Source organism: Dama dama, chromosome 25 (assembly GCF_033118175.1).
Source record: "Dama dama isolate Ldn47 chromosome 25, ASM3311817v1, whole genome shotgun sequence".
Classification (NCBI taxonomy): domain Eukaryota; kingdom Metazoa; phylum Chordata; class Mammalia; order Artiodactyla; family Cervidae; genus Dama; species Dama dama.
The window spans coordinates 49,352,063-49,374,552 of NC_083705.1; the positions used below are offsets into that span (position 1 = coordinate 49,352,063).

The window sequence follows — 22,490 nt, forward strand, 5'->3', positions numbered from 1 at the left end:
TCAATTCTTCAGTATTCAGCTTTCTTTATAGTTCAACTCTCACATCCATACATGACTGCTGGAAAAACCATAGCTTTGACAAGATAGACCTTTGTTGGGAAAGTAATGTCTCTGCTTTTTAATATGCTGTCTAGGTTGGTCATAACTTTTCTTTCAAGGAGTGTCTTTTAATTTCATGTCTCCAGTCACCATCTGCAGTGATTTTGGACCTCAAAAAAATGAAGTCTGTCATTGTTTCCATTGTTTCCCCATCTATTTGCCATGAAGTGATGGAACCAGATGCCATGATCTTAGTTTTCTGAATGTTAAGCTTTAAGCCAACTTTTTCACTCTCCTCTTTCACTTTTATCAAGAGGCTCTTTAGTTCTTTGCTTTTGGCCATAAGGGTGGTATTATCTGCATATCTGAGGTTATTGATATTTCTCCCAGCAATCTTGATTCCAGCTTGTGCTTCATACAGCCCAACACTTCTCATGATGTACTCTGCATATAAATTAAATAAGCAGGGTGACAATATACAGCCTTGATGTACTCCTTTTCCTATTTGGAACCAACCAGTCTGTTGTTCCATGTCCAGTTCTAACTGTTGCTTCCTGACCTGCATACAGATTTCTCAAGAGGCAGGTCAGGTGGTCTGGTCAATTGAGTGTATCAATAGTAAAACCATATTATGTGTGCGGGTGACCTAAGGTGCTTCAGTAGTGTCCGACTCTTTGCAACCCTGTGGACTGTGGCTCACCAGACTCCTCTGTCCGTGGGAATCTCCAGGCGAGAATACTGGAGTGGGTTGCCATGCCCTTCTCCAGGGGATCTTCCTGACCCAGGATGGAACCGGTCTCTTTTGCGTCTCCTGCATTGGCAGGCAAATTCTTTACCACTAGTGCCACCCGGGAAAGCCCCAAACCATATTATAGAGTTAGAGAAATAAGAGAATTAGACTCAGCTGGGTCTGTGTGTTTTAGTTTTGATGAACATATTGTTTTCAGGAGATACTGAAACTGGAAACCTGTGGGCAGGAACCTGCCAATCTGACGTTTTCTCCATTCACATTAGGGGAATGACTGCAGTGAAAACAGCCTGGGCTTGGTACAGAGCTACCTGGACTAGATTTCTCGGGAATCTGACGCCAGCTGCAGAAGTGCCCTAACTGAGGAATTCAGGGATGAACCGGAGCCTCAGAGCGTAACATTTTAGTTAAAGTTCTACAGTATGAGTGGTATATGTACACATTAGTCTTCCATACCCTACGGTAGGGCACCTCACATTTTTTGCTTGCATGTTAATCAAAATGATACTAAAAAGAATTTCTGCCACATTGTTAGTGGTTAAAAGTACCACACACTGCTATATTTAAAATGGATAACCAACAAAGGCCTACTGTATAAGGCAGGAAACTCTGCTTAATGTTATGTGGCAGCCTGGATGGGAGGAAGTTAGCCAGGAGAATAGATCCATGAATATGTATGGCTGAATCCCTTCACCGTTCACCTGAAGCTATCACAACATTGTTCATCGGCTATACTTTAATATAATGTAAAAAGTTAAAAAAAATAATCTTACTGTAAGTTTGAGTTATTGAAAATAATGTAACTTCCGGCCAATTGTAAATATTAACACTAAAACAAACTATCAAGTCACTCTAAATTTTTTCTAATAGAATTCTAATACAGTAGCAGTTCAATAGCCACAATGCCTCATCTAAAAATACATGAATGAGATCATTTTAACAGCCAGAAATTTTATACCAGTCCTTTGTCATCAACTCAATTCCATTCAACTTCCCCCACATATTTTAATCTAAAGGTAATTTTTTATGCTTGAATGTCTTATATTGATCACATGTACTTTGCAAAAGTTATGTATATGAACAGAAATTTGAAATAACATTTTTCCTATAAGTCTCTAATACTAATTTTATTCTGAATAGACTTTACTATTATTATGACACAAAGCAGCATATGCTGCAAATTTTATAGTTATATAATTATATTTTTAAACGTAAGAGTACACTTTATATAAAGGAGGCTCATACACACAGATGCAGCCCTCTGGGACTACAAGTATAAGCCCCGGCTGTCCTCCAGGCGATCCAGAAGTGTTCCGTGGGTTGGACATCTAGGCTCCAGAGAAGGGTATAAGCTCCTGTCTGGGAGATACTGCCAGTTGTAAAAAGGCAGAGGTCAAGTGCAAAGATGATGGCATGCACTGGCCTTTGTTCCCTGAGAGCAGGGCTTTGAGCCCCTAGTTCTGGGCCATATCTGACGTCTACCCCTCAGCCCAAGTTCCAAGCCAAGCAAATGGGCCTCTTTCTTAGAAGGCGGTGGGGTGGGGGGGTCTCCGTGCAATGTCCACCCAGTGCCCGTGCGGGCAGCCTGTCAAGAAGTGTCTCCCTGGGCTACAGCCCGGGACGCCAATCTCACGTGTGAACGCAGAGGGGGCGGGGCCAGGGAGAGGGGAAGGTGTGAAGGCTGGAAGAGAGAGGGAAGATGGCGCCAGGGCTGGGGCAGGGTAGGGACGGCTTCGTGGTGCCGCCTGCCAGCCTCCCTTTTGCGGAGTCGCGGAGCACCCCAGCTGTCCCCAATGTGTGTGTCAAGGCAGATGCCTGGCCCTCGAGCCGAAGCTAAGCCGCAACATCAAGCAAGTGAGGACTCCCACAGCGGAGGTCCGCGTCTCTCATCGACATCGACACCTGCGCCCTGCCTGCAGCAGGTGAGTCCTGCCACTGGGAGCTCTGTGAGGGCTGTTTCTCTGACCCTTCAGCCCTGTGGGGCTGGTGGGCAAGAGCTAGGTTAGTTTTTAAAGACGTTTTGAGGGCTCACAGATGCCGGTGTGAGAGGTGGGGTTCAAACCCTTTGCTCCTCAGGGAGAACCTCCGGTTTTGAGTTCCCTCCTGACTGGCGGGGGGCTTGGTTTTGGGGGGATGGTGTCCCCTTTCTCTTACCTGCTGAGTTGTGGCCTTTCTCTGGCGGGAGCTGCTCAGCCAAGTTTTAGGTGTTCTCAGAGGAAGCAGTTCCATGTGTTAGTGGTGGGTTCCCAGTGTTCATGGGAGGAAGTGAGGACGTGACCCTCTGACGTCTCCATCTTGAACCAAAACCTCATTTCCCCTTTTTGTCTTAGGTGTTTTTGGTGGTGGAGCTGGTGTGTGTGTACATGTGCGTGTGTGTGTACATGTCCATGTGTGCCTTCTCTTGCCAGTGTCATGTGTTTCTGATGCCATAGTTGTGGTCTGCTGTTTTTCCCCCCACTCGTTATCACATGGACAAGGGCAACTGGCCGTCAGATTCGAATAAGATCCTCAGGAGAACAGCGTGCTACAAGGGAATTTGTATCTACCATTTTTTACTTCGTTTTGGCTGCAGTTAGTTCACACCTTTGCAAACCCAAATGAGGAACCCTTCTCGGGTTGCAGATTTTCTGGGAACGGTGCTGAAGAGGCTTAAATTCTGAATTTAAGCCACATTTGGCACATTCACTGTGTCAGCCAAAACACGTATCAGTGAGTAGAATTATGGGCATGTTGCCCCCCATGGCACATTACATTGGTGACATAAAAAATGCTGTGTATCATTCCAATTAGTGAAATTAAAAAAAACAAAAAAACACCTTGCAGCTTGTTAAAAATAACCAAGACCCTCAAATGGATTGAATACTTGGAAGACTTCTTGATAACAATGAGGACAGCAACATTTTGGGAGTGCTTCCTACATGCTTATCTTAGTTACTCCTCAGACACCTTTCTGAAGTTGAAATTACCATTATCCTCATTTATAGGAGAAAAATGCACTAAGAGAAACATCCAACAGGTCATCTGCCCAACTGGAAAGTATTTGTACCTACACAGTCAACCTGGGACTCCCTTTTTCATGCAAAGTAGGACAGTTTAAGAGCTCAGTGCCCCCTTTCCTCAAAACTTCATACATAACTCATCTAATTAAATTCAAAGCTTTTATGGTCATGGCTCCTTAATTCTACCCCTAACTTGCTTGGTAAAAAAAGACATTTTTGTCATAGTTAAAGATTTGCAGAGGTGATTGAACTCACATGGTGGCAAAGTCACTTCTAAGGGAACAGAAGATGAGGAAAAAATTGTAAGATTTAGACTTTAGATTTTATTACAGGATGTTTTAGGAACATCCTGTTGTGTGGCATATATCACATCCACCTAAATGCATTTGTTAAAAAAAGCAACCCTAGAACTTCACTTTTGCCTTAAATTAGCCAGATAGCAGAGGCAGCACTCTGTTGAGTTTTCATTTTATATTTCGCAATTATTTCTCAAACCGTTTTGACTTGGATTTAGATAAATATCTGCATTTCAGCTTAGTTGCCTTTCAAATAAAACCTAAGAGAAAAAAAAAAACCATTCTTAAAGATTTGGGATATTTTTAGCAAGGCAGAGAAAAGAAAATTGTTTTGTGAGGCTATTTTTAAGCAACACTTTTTAAGATTTCTTAAAGCTCCAGTGGTTAGGACAGTGCTAAAGGCAAAAATGTTGCTTAAGGAAACACTTCAGAAAAAGCTAGAAAAGTTAAAGCCCAGGCCAAGCCCCTAGAGAGCAAGGAGAGTGCTCACATGGCTTGATGTCCTTTGAATCTCTTAAGGTTATTTTCTAAATGAGACTATGAGAACAAAATGAAGTTATACTTCCCTTCCAGCTAGTTAAACCTCAACTCCCTAGATGAAAAAAATGTTTTCTTTTTGGACAGTGATGTATTTCTAGTCAGTATATTCCCAAAACAAATACACCAAAACCCACTTCATGCACAGAGTAAAATAAAAGATAGGAACGGAGGTTATTAAAATGGTTTAGTATCACTCTAATTGCCATTTTGCTGATAACCCTCACTTGATGGAATAGGTGGGTTTTGGTCTTATTATCTATTACCTGTAAAGCTGTGGTTTCTGAAACTGAATTCCACTGAATCCCTCACCCACTTAAAACACTTAAAAGACTTTTTACGTAGAGTAATACTGATTCTCAGGCTAAACTGTAGTAGACAGGGTTTGTTAACTAGGAACGTTCATTCCCCAACTTCTTTCTTCTTGATAGAATCCCAGTTTTGTCTACATATATTTCTTCCCTCTGAATCCACGCGTGGAATTAAAATCAAGGGAAGCTGACCCCAAGAATAGATCTTTAGTCTAAAAAGCTAATTAGCACATGGAATTTCCTAGCAATTAATAATATAGTAAATGGTCATATGTCCTGTACCGCCTCAGCCTGACTGAAGGACACTACCCTTAACTCTTGATAGTGAGAGAGGTTTTTCTCTTTCTTTTGCTAGACAAGAATAAGGAAGGATGTAGCTCCAGTAGCCACTGGCAGTCATCTTAAAGTTTGAGGGGAATCATTGAATGCAGTTGATGCTAAAGATGACAAGAAGGATAAACAGAAAGATTCAGAGTGTTTGATCATGCTACTCATCTATGGATCATTTGGAACCTGCATTTCTATGGAATGTCTCTTTTGTAAAATATAATTTTATTTATTTCTTTCCAGTTAGAAGGATTTTTTTCTCATTCATAGCCCAAAGCATCCTATTGCATAAGCTGAAAATACTTGGTAATAAAGAGTAAGAAGTAATCAGATCTTTAGGATGCTGAACATGAATTATTATAGCTTACTTTTCTGATCTCCTTTCCACTGTTAATAGGCTTTCTTATTGGCTTCTCCTCTACCCCCAATAGCTTAATCACTCCTGAAGATCCTTTAATTCTCTACTTACTATTCTAAAGTTGGGATGTGAAGTATGGGAGAGGCTGCCTCTACAGAGTTTAGATTCCTTGTGTTAATGTGATATGTTACTGATTGAAAGTGTTAGTTAACCAAAGGAAATGTTAACCAGAGGAATGGGAATCACTTTCCTAACTTTTCTGAACCCATAGTTCTATTCTTTTCCCTTGGAAGTTACAATTTCCCATAGTGGTGAGATAGGAGACAAACTTTCCAGAATGTACCATGGTACCTATTCTACTCAAGGAAATCCACTTAGGTAAAACAAACTACCTTCTATTGATTAGTAAATTTAAAATTCTCCATGTACCTTTGACTTCAGGCTGACGGATATCACATTAAATGGAGGAAGTTTAAAGAACATCATCTAAACCTCTTCCACTCTTCATCTCAAACCTTACAAAATATTTGGCATGCTCAGAGAGCTGGGCTGAACTGCATATTTCATTGCCAAATAATATTCATGAAGATCCCATTTCATGTATTGACTGCCACTTAAGGAATGAAACAGGACCACATAATCAGTTGAATTTAATTCAGTCTATTTTGTGTAGTTGTGTTCAAGGTTATAACAAGGTATGTAGACTCTGCTGTTAGACTTCTGTAGAACCTCAAGAAACATGTCCAGGGTAGGAATTTAGGGGAAAATGATTTTGCTCATAAAACATGTATATAAGATTGTTTTGTAGATTCCATTTGATGTACTACTATGGGTGGATAATAAACCAAAAGATAACCAAGGTTTATAATGCTAGTCTATTCTAAAGAGAAAACATTTATGCAGCTGAAAATTTCAACCTGAACACATTAATAAAACCTCTAAACAATTCTACACCTTGGTGAGAGTGACTGAAGAAATTGCAACTTTTAGATAAGAAAACATCCCCAGTAAAAAATTCAAGTATTATATTGGAAGACCCATCAGTTATGTGGTCTATAACCCTATGTCAGACACTTGGCTGACAACACCAAGATTGTCCTGGGGACAGCACCTTCTGTTGGGTACACCCCTTTGGTCTGGGCTGTCTAGAAGGCTGGCGCTGACCTTTCTTTCTTAAGTGTACTCTTACACTATGTTTGGAGGAAATCCGATTACAAGAAACAAAAACTAACCAACATGAATAATGTAAAAGCATATAAGTGTAGTCCAATTTTATAATGAATACTGTCCATTTCTTCTCTCAACAAACATCGAAGATGTTCTCGCCATTTGTCAAAAACAGTGCTAGGCCTTGGTTAGAGATGTTAGAGTTTAAGACCCAGAGGCCTTGTTCTCTCGAGGCTTACAGTGTGATAGGTTAAGACCTAGACTATCTTGTAGAGACGTTTGAAACAACAGGTTTACTTAGAGGCTAAGTGCAATGAAGTTTCTCAGTCGTGTCTGACTCTTTGCGACCCCATGGGCTGTAGCCTACCATGCTCCTCCATCCATGGGATTTTCCAGGCAAGAGTACTGGAGTGAGTTGCCATTTCCTTCTCCAGAGGATCTTCCCTACCCAGGGATTGAACCTGGGTCTCCCGCATTGTAGGCAGACGCTTTACCGTCTGAGCCCCAGGGAAGCCCACTTAGAGGCTAAGTAGAGGCTATTATAGGATCATGCAGTGAAAAATCTTAAGCTGAGGGCGGGACAGGTGAGTGGAAGTCAGGGAGAGTTTGCTGGACAAACAGATTCTTGACCATTTCCCTGAATATCCAGTGAGATTTGGTCAGTGAAGATGAGTGGGGACACTGGAGGTAAGCAACCTGGATAGCTGTTCTGGTGTACATGAGCTGAATATTAATATTGGTACCGAGCTTGGATGTCAATACATTAAAGTCTAGATTTAATAATGGTAGGTCTTAGTCTGCTTCATGACTGAAAGGCTCAATTCTGACAGAATATCTATGTATTCATTGAATAAGTTTATGGCAGTTTTTAACAGTCATATTTAATATAGGTATACCTCCCTTTATTATACGTCACTTTATTGCACTTCCTAGTTACTGTATTTTTCTGAGAAATTAAAGGTTTGTGGCAACCATGCATTCGGTAGGTCTATTAGTGCTATTTTTCCAACAGCATTTGCTCACTTTATGTCTCTTTGTCACATTTTGGTAATTCTCGCAATATTTCAAACCTTTTGCCAGCAAAAAGATTACAACTTGTTGAAGGTTTGGGTGATGGTTAGTGTTTTTTAGTAATAAAGTATTTTTAAATTAAGATTTTCACATTTTTAAAGACATACTGTTACACACTTAGTGCAGTATATATCTTACATGCACTAGTAAACCATAAAATTCATGTGGTTCACTTTATTGCAATGGTCTGGAACCAAACCTACAATATCCGAGGTTCAGTTCAGTTCAGTTCAGTCTGTCAGTCGTGTCTGACTCTTTGTGACCCCATGAATCGCAGCACGCCAGGCCTCCCTGTCCATCATCAACTCCCGGAGTTTACTCAAACTCATGCCCATCAAGTTGGTGATGCCATCCAGCCATCTCATCCTCTGTCATCCCCTTCTCCTCCTGCCCCCAATCCCTCCCAGCATCAGGGTCTTTTCCAATGAGTCCTCTTTGCATGAGGTGGCCAAAGTACTGGAGTTTCAGCTTCAACATCAGTCCTTCCCATGAACACCCAGGACTGATGTCCTTTAGGATGGACTGGTTGGATCTCCTTGCAGTCCAAGGGACTCTCAAGAGTCTTCTCCAACACCACAGTTCAAAAGCATCAATTTTTCGGCACTCAGCTTTCTTCACAGTCCAACTCTCTCGTCCATACATGACCACTGGAAAAACCATAGCCTTGACCAGACGGACCTTTGTTGGCAAAGTAATGTCTCTGCTTTTTAATATGCTATCTAGGTTGCATAACTTTCCTCCCAAGGAGTAAGCATCTTTTAATTTCATGGCTGCAGTCACCATCTGCAGTGATTTTGGAGCCCAAAAAAATAAAGTCTGACACTGTTTCTACTGTCTTCCCATCTGTTTCCCATGAGGTGATGGGACCAGATGCCATGATCTTAGTTTTCTGAATGTTAAGCTTTAAGCCAACTTTTTCACTCTCCTCTTTCACTTTCATTAAGAGGCTTTTCAGTTCCTCTTCACTCTCTGCCATAAGGGTGGTGTCATCTGCATATCTGAGGTTATTGATATTTCTCCCGGCAATCTTGATTCCAGCTTGTGCTTCTTCCAGCCCAGCATTTCTCATGATGTACTCTGCATATAAGTTAAATAAGCAGGGTGACAATATACAGCCTTGATGTACTCCTTTTTTCCTATTTGTAACCAGTCTGTTGTTCCATGTCCAGTTCTAACTGTTGCTTCCTGACCTGCATACAGGTTTCTCAAGAGGCAGATCAGGTGGTCTGGTATTCCCATCTCTTTCAGAATTTTCCACAGTTTGTTGTGATCTACACAGTCGAAGGCTTTGGCATAGTCAATAAAGCAGAAATAGATGTTTTTCTGGAACTCTCTTGCTTTTTCGATGATCCAGCGGATATTGGCAATTTGATCTCTGGTTCCTCTGCCTTTTCTAAAACCAGCTTGAACATCTGGAAGTTTTCGGTTCATGTATTGCTGAATCCGGGCTTGGAGAATTTTGAGCATTACTTTACTAGCGTGTGAGATGAGTGCAATTGTGCGGTAGTTTGAGCATTCTTTGGGATTTATATATATCTGAGGTAGGCCTGTATTTAATGCATATTGTAACCAACTGGATGCCATGGTGTTATCTATGGCACCAACACAATGCCTTGCACCTAAGTGTTGGTTAAATAGTTATTGAATTAAATCAAACCTCCATCACTTAAATCTTAATTTCTTGTGATTTCTTGATGAAAAGTATTTCTACTTAATGTTGTCCCACAAACTCACCAGGAGAATTGTAGGATCAGTGAAAGAAACATGAAAACATTCCATGTACAGCATGCTATATTGCTTTAGTCATGTCCGACTCTGTGTGACCCTATGGACTGTAACCCACCTGGCTCCTCTGTCCATGGGATTCTCCCAGCAAGAATACTAGAGGGGGTTGCCATGCCCTTCTGCAGGGGATCTTCCTAATCCAGGGACCACATCTCTTAGGTCTCCTGCTTTGGCAGGCAGATTCTTTACCACTAGCACCACCTGGGATGTCTAACGTACTTTGAGGCATACTATTAAAAATAAAATTGTAATAAGCCTTTGGCAGTGAAGAGGGATGTGGGGGTTCTTTCTAAGTTGGGGCAGGAGGTCAAATACCAAATCTGAAAATGAATAGAGACCCTATAAACCGATCATAATGTAACCTGAAATGAAAGACTAATTTCCATGTTCATGTAAGATCTAAGTATGGGGAGAAGATGAATAAAATGAACTGTGAATGTCCTATTTATTTTTATACAAAGCTGGCACTATTGGCCTGTTATTACTAAAGCATGCATTCCTTCACTTTGCTGACTTCCTTCACTGTGTTTTCAAGTTCTGGCTTCATGCTTAGGAAGTCAATTGCTATCCCAAGATTATGAATATATATTTATCTAATTTCAGTAAAGTTGCAGTTTTGTTTTATACTCTTACTCTTTAATTCTTATGGGATTTATTTTGTATAAAATATAAGGAAAGTATCTGTTTCCCCAAAGTGCTCTGTATGTTATCATCCCAGTGTCTCTCCAGCATTGGGCACAGGAGGGTCTCAGTAAATATTATAGAATGAATAAATTAATCAGTGATGAGTCTAAACCTTCCAGAAACTTGCCAGGCTTCCCTTGGGACCAACAGTAAGACTGATTGTAAGACTGACTCAAATTAAAGTGAAAAGCTAGGCCTAAAGCTAAACGGCTTTTGTGAGGCTGATATCTGCTGCTTTGGGCTATAATTAATTGATCTAACTTGTTGTGGGAATATACTGATGAATTCACTGAGACTTGAAAGGGAAAGATGTTTCTCATTTTCTTTAAAATTATATTTTTTGATTCCTGAGAAATATGTATATGTTACATATATTGCATATATAAAAATGCATGTATAAATATCCTTACAATTTTGACATTATTTTTGAATTTGAAATACAAACATTTGAATCTATTCTTCTATCTACCATCTGTTTGGGTATATATACATACATATTAAGCACAAAAGGCACAAGAATTTAATATTTAAGAGTGTGGGCTATCAAGACTGCCAGGATTTAATCTTAGCTCTGACATGTATTAGCTGTGTGACCTTGGGCAAGTTGCCTAACTGCTCTATCTCCCAGTTTTGTCTGTAAAATTGGAAGATTAATAGTGTTTTCTTCAGAACATTGTTGTGAACATTAAATTCATGTAACCATTTAGAATAGTGCCTGAAATATTGTAAGTGCTGTCTAAGTGTTAGCTTTTATTATTATCCTACTCACTTCCAATAATCTTTCTTGTGTTCTCGAAAGTAACAGATTCAAAATATCTTTAAGATATTTTAAAAGAACATTTAGGATTTACTGAATGAGAGAGAAAAAAAATCACTTAGTAAAAAAAGCAATTGCTTTATTTAGCATAGAAAATATATAGTAACACACATGAATACTAAAACTGTAAAAGAAAAAAAATTCAGAAAAGAACAATGTTTAAGTTTGAATTCTGAAAATAAAATACATACATTGAAAGTGTAAACTCAGAGGTGCATCCTGTTTCCAAACACAAGAATTAAAAAATCAAAATGACAGACTTCTGCTAATCTGCTTAGGAAGGCATAAATTGTTAATCAGGCTCCAGGCAACATTGTTTAATACCAAGTTTAATAAAAATCTGCCTGGAGGAAGAAGAGGTCTGGTGGCCAATTTTGAAAGCTGGGCAGCTCTGTTTACATGCTTAGTCTCTCTAGCTCTGAGGACACCATTGATAGGGTTTCCTTTGAAATTGGCTTCTTTTAAAGGAGTCAAAATTATTAAACACTATAGCATGGGATAGAAAACTTGAATTTTTTCATTGGTGTGAATAAACTTGAAAAGGAAATAAATTGGAGAAGTATTTATTTAAGAGCATCTTTTGCAGTTTGTATGAGAAGAATTTCACAGTAAGCATTTATTGAGCCTTCACTATATGCTTACATTTGCTAGTGATGCCTTCATCTTAAAACTGTGATCTTGAGATGAAAGAAGTGATATTTTAAAGCCATTTTCTCCTTTCTCCCCAGCCTGTATTTGTTCATTCCACAAGGCATCTTGTGTTTGTATCATGTGGGCTTTTTTCTGTGCAGGGAATCAAGAAAATTTCCAAAGTCTTGGCATTGTTTTTAGGAGGACTTGTCAATCAGGTGAAAACTAAATTGGAAAGTATTTGACAAGTGCAATATCTCCTGAGCAGTTAGAGCCTTGTAGCTACTTCTTTGGATTACTGAGTTTAAAATGCAGCCCAAATTTCACTTGCTTTAAAGTCCTTGATAACATCATGGATATTATTGCCTATTTCTTAATTACAAATCAGGGCAGGTTTGGCTCTTGTTTTCATGATTGGTTTTTCTAAACAGCTGTGATTTTCATATGGAGAAAAAAAATAAGCCATTTAAAAATTTATTTTAATGTAGTGAGAAATTGGGAAGCAAACATATGCTCTATTAAAGTTCAGAATATCCACAGTGCAAAGCAAACTTCTTGTTCTTTGGTGCACAGTTAACCCAGCATAGGTTTCAACAATTTCTCCCCTCTCTGTCCACTGTATAAAAATCTTTCATTACATCAGACTAAACTAAATCACTTGGGAGCATTTTACTCTTTTGTAGCTTTTAGCTTCATATTTTAAATAAGTAACTGTCCTATTTAGCATTCTAGTTGGTGAGAAAGTCATTTCACATGATCTCTTGACATCTAGCAGTGTCCTTCCCTCTATTGGGTAATCTCTTAAACTTAATTGCATTGTTTTTTTAGAACACAGAGTAAACACACATTTAAACTCAAGGCTGGGGAAGTTGAAAAATGAAACCATGGTGCTATTTGTAAAGGTATCTTGGAATGTGGCATCTGAGAATTAAAAGCATACTGAAGAAGGGAAGTATCACGAGACAAAGTTTTAAAATACGAGACCTGTATTTGGTGTGCCTGCAATTATTTCAAAGGCACTTTACCTGCAGGTAAATATACTTTCCTTGAATTAAAAAATTATTGCAGAGCTGGATCTGGAGGTTTGGAACCACCTCCTCTTGATGACACTAACCAGTAAGTGACCCCTTCATTCTGTTGTCTTAATAAGGATCTGCCCTGAACATCTCTTTCTTAATAAAAAGGGATATGAGTCAGAAAGAGAGTAAAACTGTGGCACCGATATTTATCACAAGGCCTCTCTCACAGAATTTATTTCTTTATGAAACACTGACAAAATCTCAACTACATACTTTTATATAAGTAAGTAACTAGCAAATAGTTAGTTACTGGGAGATAGAGTAGCTGTACTTGATACAAATTAGGATCAGCAGTACTATACCAAGCTTGGTGAATTTTATCATTTTTCATCATGATTACTCAATCCGACCACACAGTTTTGATCAGTGTTAAATCAGAACCTGTTCTTAAGAAGAGCTTAAAATATTTTGTTGAGTGTGAAATTGAGCAGTTCTAAACATTTTATAAAATGGACGATAGTTGATTAATAAAATCCCCCTTTTTTAATCCTGAAAAGGAGGTTTAAGCTTTGTAGCTAAAAATGTGATAAGCTTATTTTCATGACTGAAATCTAGAAAGCAACTGCTTTTTGACCTAACAGTGCATACCTTAAACTACAAATCAATCAACACCTTAGGAAATTTGTGTTTATCCGCAGTTATATAAAGTTCACTTTTAGAGGGAAAAAAAAAGATGCCTCTTTAATAATGGGTATGGTTAAATTGAGCTGGCTGGGTTTTTAGAAAAACAAGATATAAATTTAAAACTTCTTATTTTCCACCGAATAATCCACTATGTAATCAAATAGGCGAATTCATTGCCGATGACATATTTTGGCCATGACCTTGGCAAAGCACAATTTTGGAGAACCTATTAATATAGTCAAAGATTGTATTGTTATTCCGAATGTTATTATTAATCTCTATGAAGTTTAAATAAGGGATCCAAAAATACCTTTTGATAGAATGACTTTTATCTTTTGGACTATTTGGCTTATCATTCCAAAAGTCATTCCCCTTTACTTTCAATTCATCCAAACAAGGAAGAGAACTAAGTCAGTCATTTTTCAACATTATGTTATTCATTATCTAACCCAGTGGTCCTTGGACTTTTGGATTTCATGGAACATTAACAGTTATTTTTTTAAATAGGGGTGGGTTGAGATTGGGTTGCTTGCAGATTTTAATTTTATCAAGGGAAAAAAACAACATAATTTATCCATACACTTTCATGCCAAAATTGACATTTTAACTCCAAAGAAGTAGGAAGGTCACTGTCTTAGTCCTTAAGTTGAATAAATGGAGAGTTATAAAGAACACAATAAATAGGTTGTTATCATGTTTCATATCTGATCACTGACCAATAAACTTCTTTTTTTTTTTTTTTGCAAACATGCACACGTGACTTTGGATAGCCTGCCAAATTACTGATACTCAAGACTACCATCAAATCATTAAAAATAAAATAAAAACCTACATTTTATCAGCCTCCCAAGTAATCGTCAAAATTTTGAAGGAAAATTTTAATTCTTCTTTGCAATAGGAGCTTTACAAAAGTGTATTTTCTTCATAAGTTTCCATGCCTGCTCCTTAATAGCATATTTATAAATAATGATATTATAGATTTAAATTTCTCTTTTAATTTTTAATGGCAGAATTGAGTGGAGATGATAAAAAGTTATAATATTCCACAACTAGAACTCAGGTTACAGAAGAGATAGAGATAATGAACAAAATGAATTCAGTTGATCCATGGACAAGTCACTTCATCTCTCTGGTCATCAGGTATCTCAAATGTAAACAATGGGCATTGGGGTTTTAGTCACTCGTGTCCGACTCTTTGTGACCCCATGGACTGTAGCCCACCAGGCTCCTCTGTCCATGGGATTCTCCAGACAAGAATACTGGAGTGGGTTGCCACTTCCTTCTCCAGGGGATCTTCCCAACCCAGGGATTTAACCCGGCATTGCAGGCAGACTCTTTACCAGTGAAGCCCTTGGCATTGGGTAAAGTAATGTCTAAATTCCTTTCTGTGTCTCACATTCTCTGATAATTGCCAAACTGTCAATAGAGGCTGGGTTAACTACCTGACTTTTTGAATGGTGGTAATAGAAAGAATGGAGTTTAATGAAAATGGCTTATCACCATCAACCATTTATAATATTACTGTATTGTTAAGAGGATGTCTTTCTTCCTTTCTCCTTCCTGCTTTCCTCCTCCCGCCCCCCCCCCCCCACCCCTTTTCTTATAAAATTTTACTTGGTAAAGAAGTCATTCAGAACAAATACTGAACTGTGATGGGAATGAAATAACAAAACTGTGGTCATAAAAGAAGAAAATTATTTTTACCCATCAAATAAGGAAGGAAACGAACACAATCTTATTCAGCTCTACCTACAGTCCCCAAAGCTATGCATGTAGTGAGTTTGTCAGTGCACAAAGGACTGAGGCCCTTGGGGTGCCGTGAGGTTGTGATGCCCCCCGACATTGAAATAAACAGCTGTCATTTTTAGCTACCTTCCTGAAATACCCCCTCCAACCTAAGGCACTGTCTGAACATAAGAGAAGACAATTTATTCTCTTATAAGAAGTATCATTATTATGCTCAGAAAAATGCCCCACACAATTCTTTTTACTACAACTATAAACCCTAATGCATACTTTCAAGTGGTTTTTAAGAAATGAATAACCTACAGACATTTTCCTCAGCCTGAAAACCTGCATTGCTCTGGTCAAAATAATCAAATCATTCCCATGCCCTCTGCTGCTCTGTATTTCTCAGAGTCACACTTTTACTTCTAAGATACCACAAGTGTTTGTTAACAGCACATTCATTAAACGCTTGGCTCAAACAGAAATTTCCTAGAAATTCAAACCAAAAAGGGGCTAAATAAAGAGGATACCACATATAGAATCCAAATGAATGACTTATAGTTGGTCTTTATCACTTTTGTATACTTTAGGTTGTCAGAAGGACACATAGTATATCTATTTACCTTGAAGAACAATAAAGATAATAGAAAAGAGTCAATATTCTTCAAAGCAGTTGGAAAACCTTCCTTTGATTCTGCTGCGATTTCAGACCACTTTTTAAAAATGTACTCCTCTGCTTATTTTATGATCCATGCAGATCATTTCCTTTAGATGGTGATTTTTTTAAAGGATAACTTTCAAATTTACATTCCATGTTAGAGAAACATAGTGATTATAAACACGTTAATGATGTAATCACGTTTATAAAGTTGTATCTAATAATAGCAGTATTTATAAAGTGGAAAGTACACTCTGTATAAAAATGGTGACTTTAATTCTATTTCTATTCTTACATTTTCCTCTTATGTAAAAATTCATCTCCCATCTCTTTTCATTGTAGTCACTTGGGACACCGCCTCAACTTAATTTTTTCTTGTTGTTTTCCATTCCTATAACTTATTAGGTCTCCTGAACATCTTTTGGGCAGATCTACCAAATTAGGGAATTACAGAGAGAGAAAAAACACAGTGCTCTTTCAAGTGGTGAACTATGAAGATAAATTATACCCTGTATTGGCTAGCTTTGTATTCTTCAACTTCTTCCTAAGTTGTTCTCTTTCACAAGATAGCACTAAGTATGGTGGAAAAAGCTTTGGACCCATGCTGCCCACTTATATACTGCACATCAAATTTAATAGTAACATTCTGGCTTTAATTAAACTTTTCCTCTTATAAGTCTCAGCCAAGGTGATCTGATTTATAGAGGAAATGAGCACCCAACAGTGTTAGTGTAGTGATATTAAATAGATGAAACAAGGTAAAATAATCTCTAATAATCTGTGGGGATGGGGGACACAGAACCTTCTGCACATGTGTCCACTCTGCAGTAATGCATCTGTGCTCACAGCATTCACTCTTCAGTTAGTTTTGGTTGTTGGAAGAGTTAAAAATTTCCTGGATAGTTCAGTCTTGATCAGCTAGAATACTGGCTGTATCTTGATCCCTCTGACCCAATCACTTTGGCTTAAAAGAACCTTACTCCATTTACATCTGTAGTAAATGAAGGTGTACCACCTTTTTCAAGGGTTATGTATACTTTTCTTGCCTTACCTCCCTACTTGTGAGTGATGGGGTTACAAAGACTGTACACTTTCAGCTGTAAACCCTAATTAGAGAAAACCTGAATTTTCTCATCTGATTACTTTGAAAAAGGGAGCGTTTCTTAGGAATAGGAACTTTAAAAATGTAGGCCAGTTTAATCTTCATAAGAGGAAAACTCAAAACAAAAATATTGTTTAGATCTAGGAAAGTGCCTTAAGCTCTCATCTGTGTTCAAAATAAAACAAAAATCCTAATGGAGAGGAAGAATGAAAAGGAAAAAAAAAAGAAGAAAAAAAAATCAACCCAAGTTGTGCATTTCTTTATTTCTTCTCTAATATTGGAACAGTGTCACAATTGGGTGCTCTGTGTGTGTGAATTTTGATTTTATTCTTTCATCAATTTCCCCTATTAACATGATGTTCTTGAGTCTTTGTATTTAGAATCATTATTCAGAAAAAAATTTAAATCAGAGAAGGTTTGATTATCTACATTTTCACCTTTTTGTGAAGCAAATAAGGTAAGTTCAGTAGACACTAGCTAGGCTGAAATACTATTAAAAAATGCAATTCAGACTGAGTCACTGCTTGTTATTTTTATAAGCGAGACCCTAATTCTGATTGACCCCAAAGAATGGGCTGCTGTGACTAAGCTAGCAGCAGAAGCAACTGGCTTCTGCTGGATGGTATCTCATTTGGAACACATTTCAAACTTTAGAACAGATTTTTAAATTCAGAGTTGAAACCTGCAGACCATCAGCAGACGAGGCTGATTCACCCCTATAAAACTTATCTTACTATGTAAGTTCCAGGCAGAGTTTTTTTTAAGGACTAGGTTACCTAAAATATGTTGTGATACATCAAAGAGAGAGAGAAAAATAAAAGACAAACACCTCCTGGAATAAGAGTGATACGCATCTAAACATTTTTTGGACTTTCGGTATATGCTTATTTGAATGGGGGCTTCTTTAAGTTAGAAACCTCTAGTTCAGTATAACTTGTCAGTGTTCAAGGATCTCTGAAAGGTTAGTTAATTTTTTTCTGCCTCATTTTTTCTGCTTTTTTTCAATTGCTTCATATATTTGCTTGAACCCCTATGGTAGGGCTTCCTCATGTGGAACTTTTTGAGTCATAACTATAATGCCATTATTACTATTGGGTAAATTTGAGTGAAGGAAGTACAATCTTGGCAAGATGAGAAATAAGGAAAATTTTATATTGGTAGTGGTGAATTCTTTATTAATTGGCCGTTGCTTTCATTTGGAATCACAAAGAAGTTATCAAAAGTCTAGATACCCAGAAACTGTGCAAATACTCTTGGGTTCCTGAAATTAGAGGAACTACACAAATGACAGTAATGGTTTTGACCTGGAATAAATGTCATGAAAGGACTTGGGGAATACTGTCTTGTCTGTGAAGGGAAAGCCGTTATATGCTTATTATCTTAGATAACAAAATCCATGATGCAGTTGAACTGCAGGGAGAAATGCATGGTGTGACCCACTAGAGGTCCCTTCCAACTAAAAAAAGTTTCCAAGTTCAAAGGATTCAGCCTCAGTAAGTTGGCATTCCGGACTGCAAAGCGAGTAAGGGCCAGAAGGGGGGACTGCACATTTTACTTCCCTAGGGAGAAACATGGTTTCATTCAGATTATTTGTCATATTTATCTCTCTTTTTTTTATCCTTATGTGGTACAATCACAGAGTTAGCTCTGGTTAGATATTCAGAACCTGTTGTTCCAAGTTATTGATACATTTGGAAAAAAGAAGTGTCATTTGATGTCCAGTGTCATTTGATGTCCTGGAGCTATAGTTGTGCTTTCTATTGATATTAGCTGTTTTCAAGAATCTCAGAAAAATATTTTGCAAGAGAGATTTTTGCTTAAAAATGAAGAGTGCTTCAGTAAGTTTTTACTTGCAAAGCTGATGGAAGTAGTGGGTGGAGGAGGTAATACACACATTTTCTGATAGTAGGCAACTTAGTAGAAAATGATTGTTTCTATATATTATCTTTGCAGAGTTAGCATTAAGAAATGTAATTGCAATAAATTGATGTAAAAGCCAGATAGTAAAGGGACTAAAAGTCCCTACAGAGACACCAGTCTGTCACTTACAAAGATAGCAAAAGATAATTGTAGACAAGTACAGGAGAACTAAACCATTGCTGTTTTCCTTTAGAAATGTACTGCTGCTTCTCATGTTTTTCTGAAAAAATTGGTTACTTCCTCTGCTTCTGAAGTATGCCATGAACCATCAAAACAGGTAAAAAAAGATCTGCCTTTTATTTCTCCCCAATACCTTTTTAATTAGAATACACCAAAGAGCAAAATGGGGCGAGATACAATTCTATGTGATTTCATTTTCCAGTAAATTGTTGGATTTCTTTTAAGTTTCTGAGCTCTGCATTGAAAATCTGGCCTCTGGCATAAACTTTGCCCTCCTCCTATGACAATGAAGACATCTGCTTGATCATATCCTCTTTCTTCACACAACTTGTTTTCTGGCTCTAAAAAAATAGCCAGCACAAAGCCATGCAAGTACTGAAACACAAAGGATGATGCTGAAGCCAAACTGGAAGAGTTTTTTTTTTTTTTTTTCCTCCTAAAGTAGAATACTAAAGCTTTTCCTTTTCAGGTACAGGCATCAGCAAGAAAAGAAAGGAAATAAGTAATCCCTGCTCACAGTTTGTATGAGCTTATTTGTTCTTCAGTCTTAGAAGAGTTGTTCATTAACAAGGTATATCTCCGTGTTCCTTTTCCCATGCAGGGAGGATTTTGCACCCCCTGGACTGTAACCACTCAGAGAACCCATATTTCGCATGTGCGCCCCTCCAGAGCAGCCAGACATGTACACATCACCCACTCCAGCAGCAACATTTTTTTTTTTTTGCAGGAAAAATCCTCTTCTTTCCTACATTATGTGCTTCAGTAAGTGAAAATGAATATTGGCTGAGCCATGGGGTGATACACCTCCATAGTGTGAATATCATAATTAAAATGTCTTTACAAAACAAACAAACAAACAAAAACCAAAAACGAGAAGGGGGAGAGAATGTATGGCTATTCCACATGATTAAACTTCTTGGTACTTGGATGTTCTCTGTAGTTAACTCAGGTGAACAGCCCCTTGCATTAACAAGGACCTGCATATAACTCCCCATAAAATATGGATTTTATTGCAGCAGTGACAACACTTCTCAGCACCACGCTGACCTCTCCAGCATCTCCCATCTCCGAGATCTGCGATAACTCTTGGCATAATAATAACTACAGAAGTAATCCCAGCTCTGCAATACACAACATAGCAAGATTCCCTGTTACTAAATTCCGGAATATCGCACCGGGGGCGTCACTTTTCATGCATCGGACACCGGAAAACCAGGCGCACTTGGTTTGCTCTCCAACCAGTCCGGGGGAGGCGTTTTCCCCCAGATTTGTGCCTGGCCAGCCTTGGAAGAGCACAAGCGAGCTCCATCTTCCACATGACTTTTCCCTGGACGGTGTGCTCCATTTTCGGAGTCCAGTGTTGGACTTTCCTTGCAACCTAAGCATTTCTGCCCTACGTGAGCCGGCAGGCGTTGATCCCTGCGTGCAAGCTAGCAGTGTTTTTTTTTTTTTCTAAATCTTCTTCTCTGAGACAAATCATCTCTTTAGCCTAAGTTTTCCTTATTGGGAGCATTCGGGAGTTTTCAAGCTACCCAGTTTTCTGCTTTGGCTCCCAAACCAAGAAATGTAACCCGGCCAAAGCAGTCCTTGCACAGACCCTGTGATGTGGGCAGGTGGAAATAAATCAAGCCCCAAACCGCTCCGCGGGTCCTGCACGCACCAGCGCCCTTGGTAATTGACCAGCCAACTTTGCAAATGCCGGAGACCCCTTGGCAGCCTCTGCCGGCGGAGAGAAAGGCAATGGGTTCTTCCCGGCGGCCCCGTCACATATGCCCCCACCAAGCCCCTCCACGGTCTTACCAGAAGGCGGAGGAGCGGCGCCGAAGCTCCCCGGGAACCGGCGCCCGTTCTGGGCAGCGGCAGCAGCGCAGCCAGTGCAGCCGGACCCGTGCGCCCGCCCCGACCCGGGCTCGCAGGCTGAACATCCCTCCCAACTCCAGCGTGCGGCACCCGCCGGGGAAAGAGGGCTCTCTCTCTGATTGGCTTCCATCAGCGCTTCAGAATTAAAACAAGAAAAGGCATGCACCATCGCCAACTGAGACCGAACCCACCTCAGCTCGCCTTCCTGCTCCCGGGGAGATCCAGCGACCCGCCCAGGCTGCTCCTGTCTCGGCCGCCGCCGCGGTTGCCCGCTCAGCCGTTCTCCGCTGAGCCGTTCTCGCTGTCGCGGCTGAAACTGCAGCTTGGGATGGGAAGGTTACGGGCTCGGGAGAGCTGGCTCTTGTGGGCACACACTGATTTGCAAGTGAATGAAGTGGGAGGGAGCAAAGAGAGGAGGACTTTGTTAGAGAGGCCCAGTGCCTGCCCCCGCCCGCCCCCTCCCCTTGACAGAATGACTCCCTGTGTTTGAAGTCCTGAGCAATTCGCTCCCTGTAACACTCCCTCCGCTCCAGGCTTTCCTTTCTCTTCCTTTCTTATTTTTTTGGGGGGGTTAAGACATATTCAGAACTTGCGTGACTTCGTCGGTTTCCTCTTTTATACTATCAAAGTGCACCTTGTGCCATCATCTGTAGCGGTTGGATATCTTTTTTTTACCGACCAAGCAATTACAATTCCCAGGGACATGGTACCTCAGTTGGCCAGCTTCGTGTTATAGCACGCATAACATGCACACGCATAAAACAAACCCGGTCTCCTGAGATAACAGTACTGACGGCTTTTCTTCACAACATAAACAGGCGTTCTCCAGACGCAAGCAGACATAGATTCAGACGCGTCTTTCCTTTTCTTCTGGGAAGACAAGTTTTCACATAGTCCTATGATCTCTGTCACTCTTTTGGAGTGAGTAACCCCAAGATGTAAAATGAAGCCATGCTTCCTTGGGCTTGCACAAACTGTCGAACCCAAACCCTTCAGGCTAACCACTGACTTATGGCTGATTCCATCTTTCTAAATGCGTTAATACAAGGACACAAAAGACTTGCAGAAGAGTGTGTAATGATATTTAGGTCTGCCTCGCATTTGTGATCTTTCATGAAAGTTCCTGAAGTAGGGTAACCTCCAAATTTGAACTGTTAGGTACACATAGCAGTAACCAAAAAGTAATTTCTAATATTAGGGAACTAAACTGCAAAATCTTAAGTATGTTGAAGTATTATTAAGTGAGAGTAATGTTTTTCTACATAAAAGATATAGACATGATGGAGCCAGGCGCTGTTGGATTAGGAAAATTAAATCTAATTACCACAGTGATTGCACCCGGGGTCAGTAGTATCCCAAACCAGCTGTTTGTGTATGCTTTAAGTTGAGGGGAGATTTCCACTGCATGGTGTGCTAAAAAAATCCAGGCTACTCTGGCCTCTGAGTGGTTAAACTGGTTGGAGGTTGGTTTTCTTCCCAACTGAGCTCTTACTAGAAAATCTTTTGTTTCTCCAATAGAAGTTCAGGCATTTAAATAAAGCCAAAATCAAAGTATTTCCTCTAGGCAGTC

The 22,490-nt window shown here is 39.4% G+C and overlaps 1 protein-coding gene across 2 annotated transcripts in view; it reads right to left on the minus strand.

Annotated features, from left to right (window-relative positions):
• CDH6 (cadherin 6) overlaps window positions 1-21,294 on the minus strand; it is a 137,066-nt gene extending 115,772 nt beyond the window's left edge. Inside the window, exon 1 of one of the 2 annotated variants that reach the window (XM_061129293.1) lies at window positions 21,112-21,294. The gene's annotated coding sequence lies outside the window, so the exon portion shown is untranslated. Of the gene's footprint in view, window positions 1-20,860; window positions 20,954-21,111 lie in introns of those variants that run through there. The other variant, XM_061129294.1, reaches the window with a different exon arrangement.
• Window positions 21,295-22,490: the final 1,196 nt, after the last annotated feature.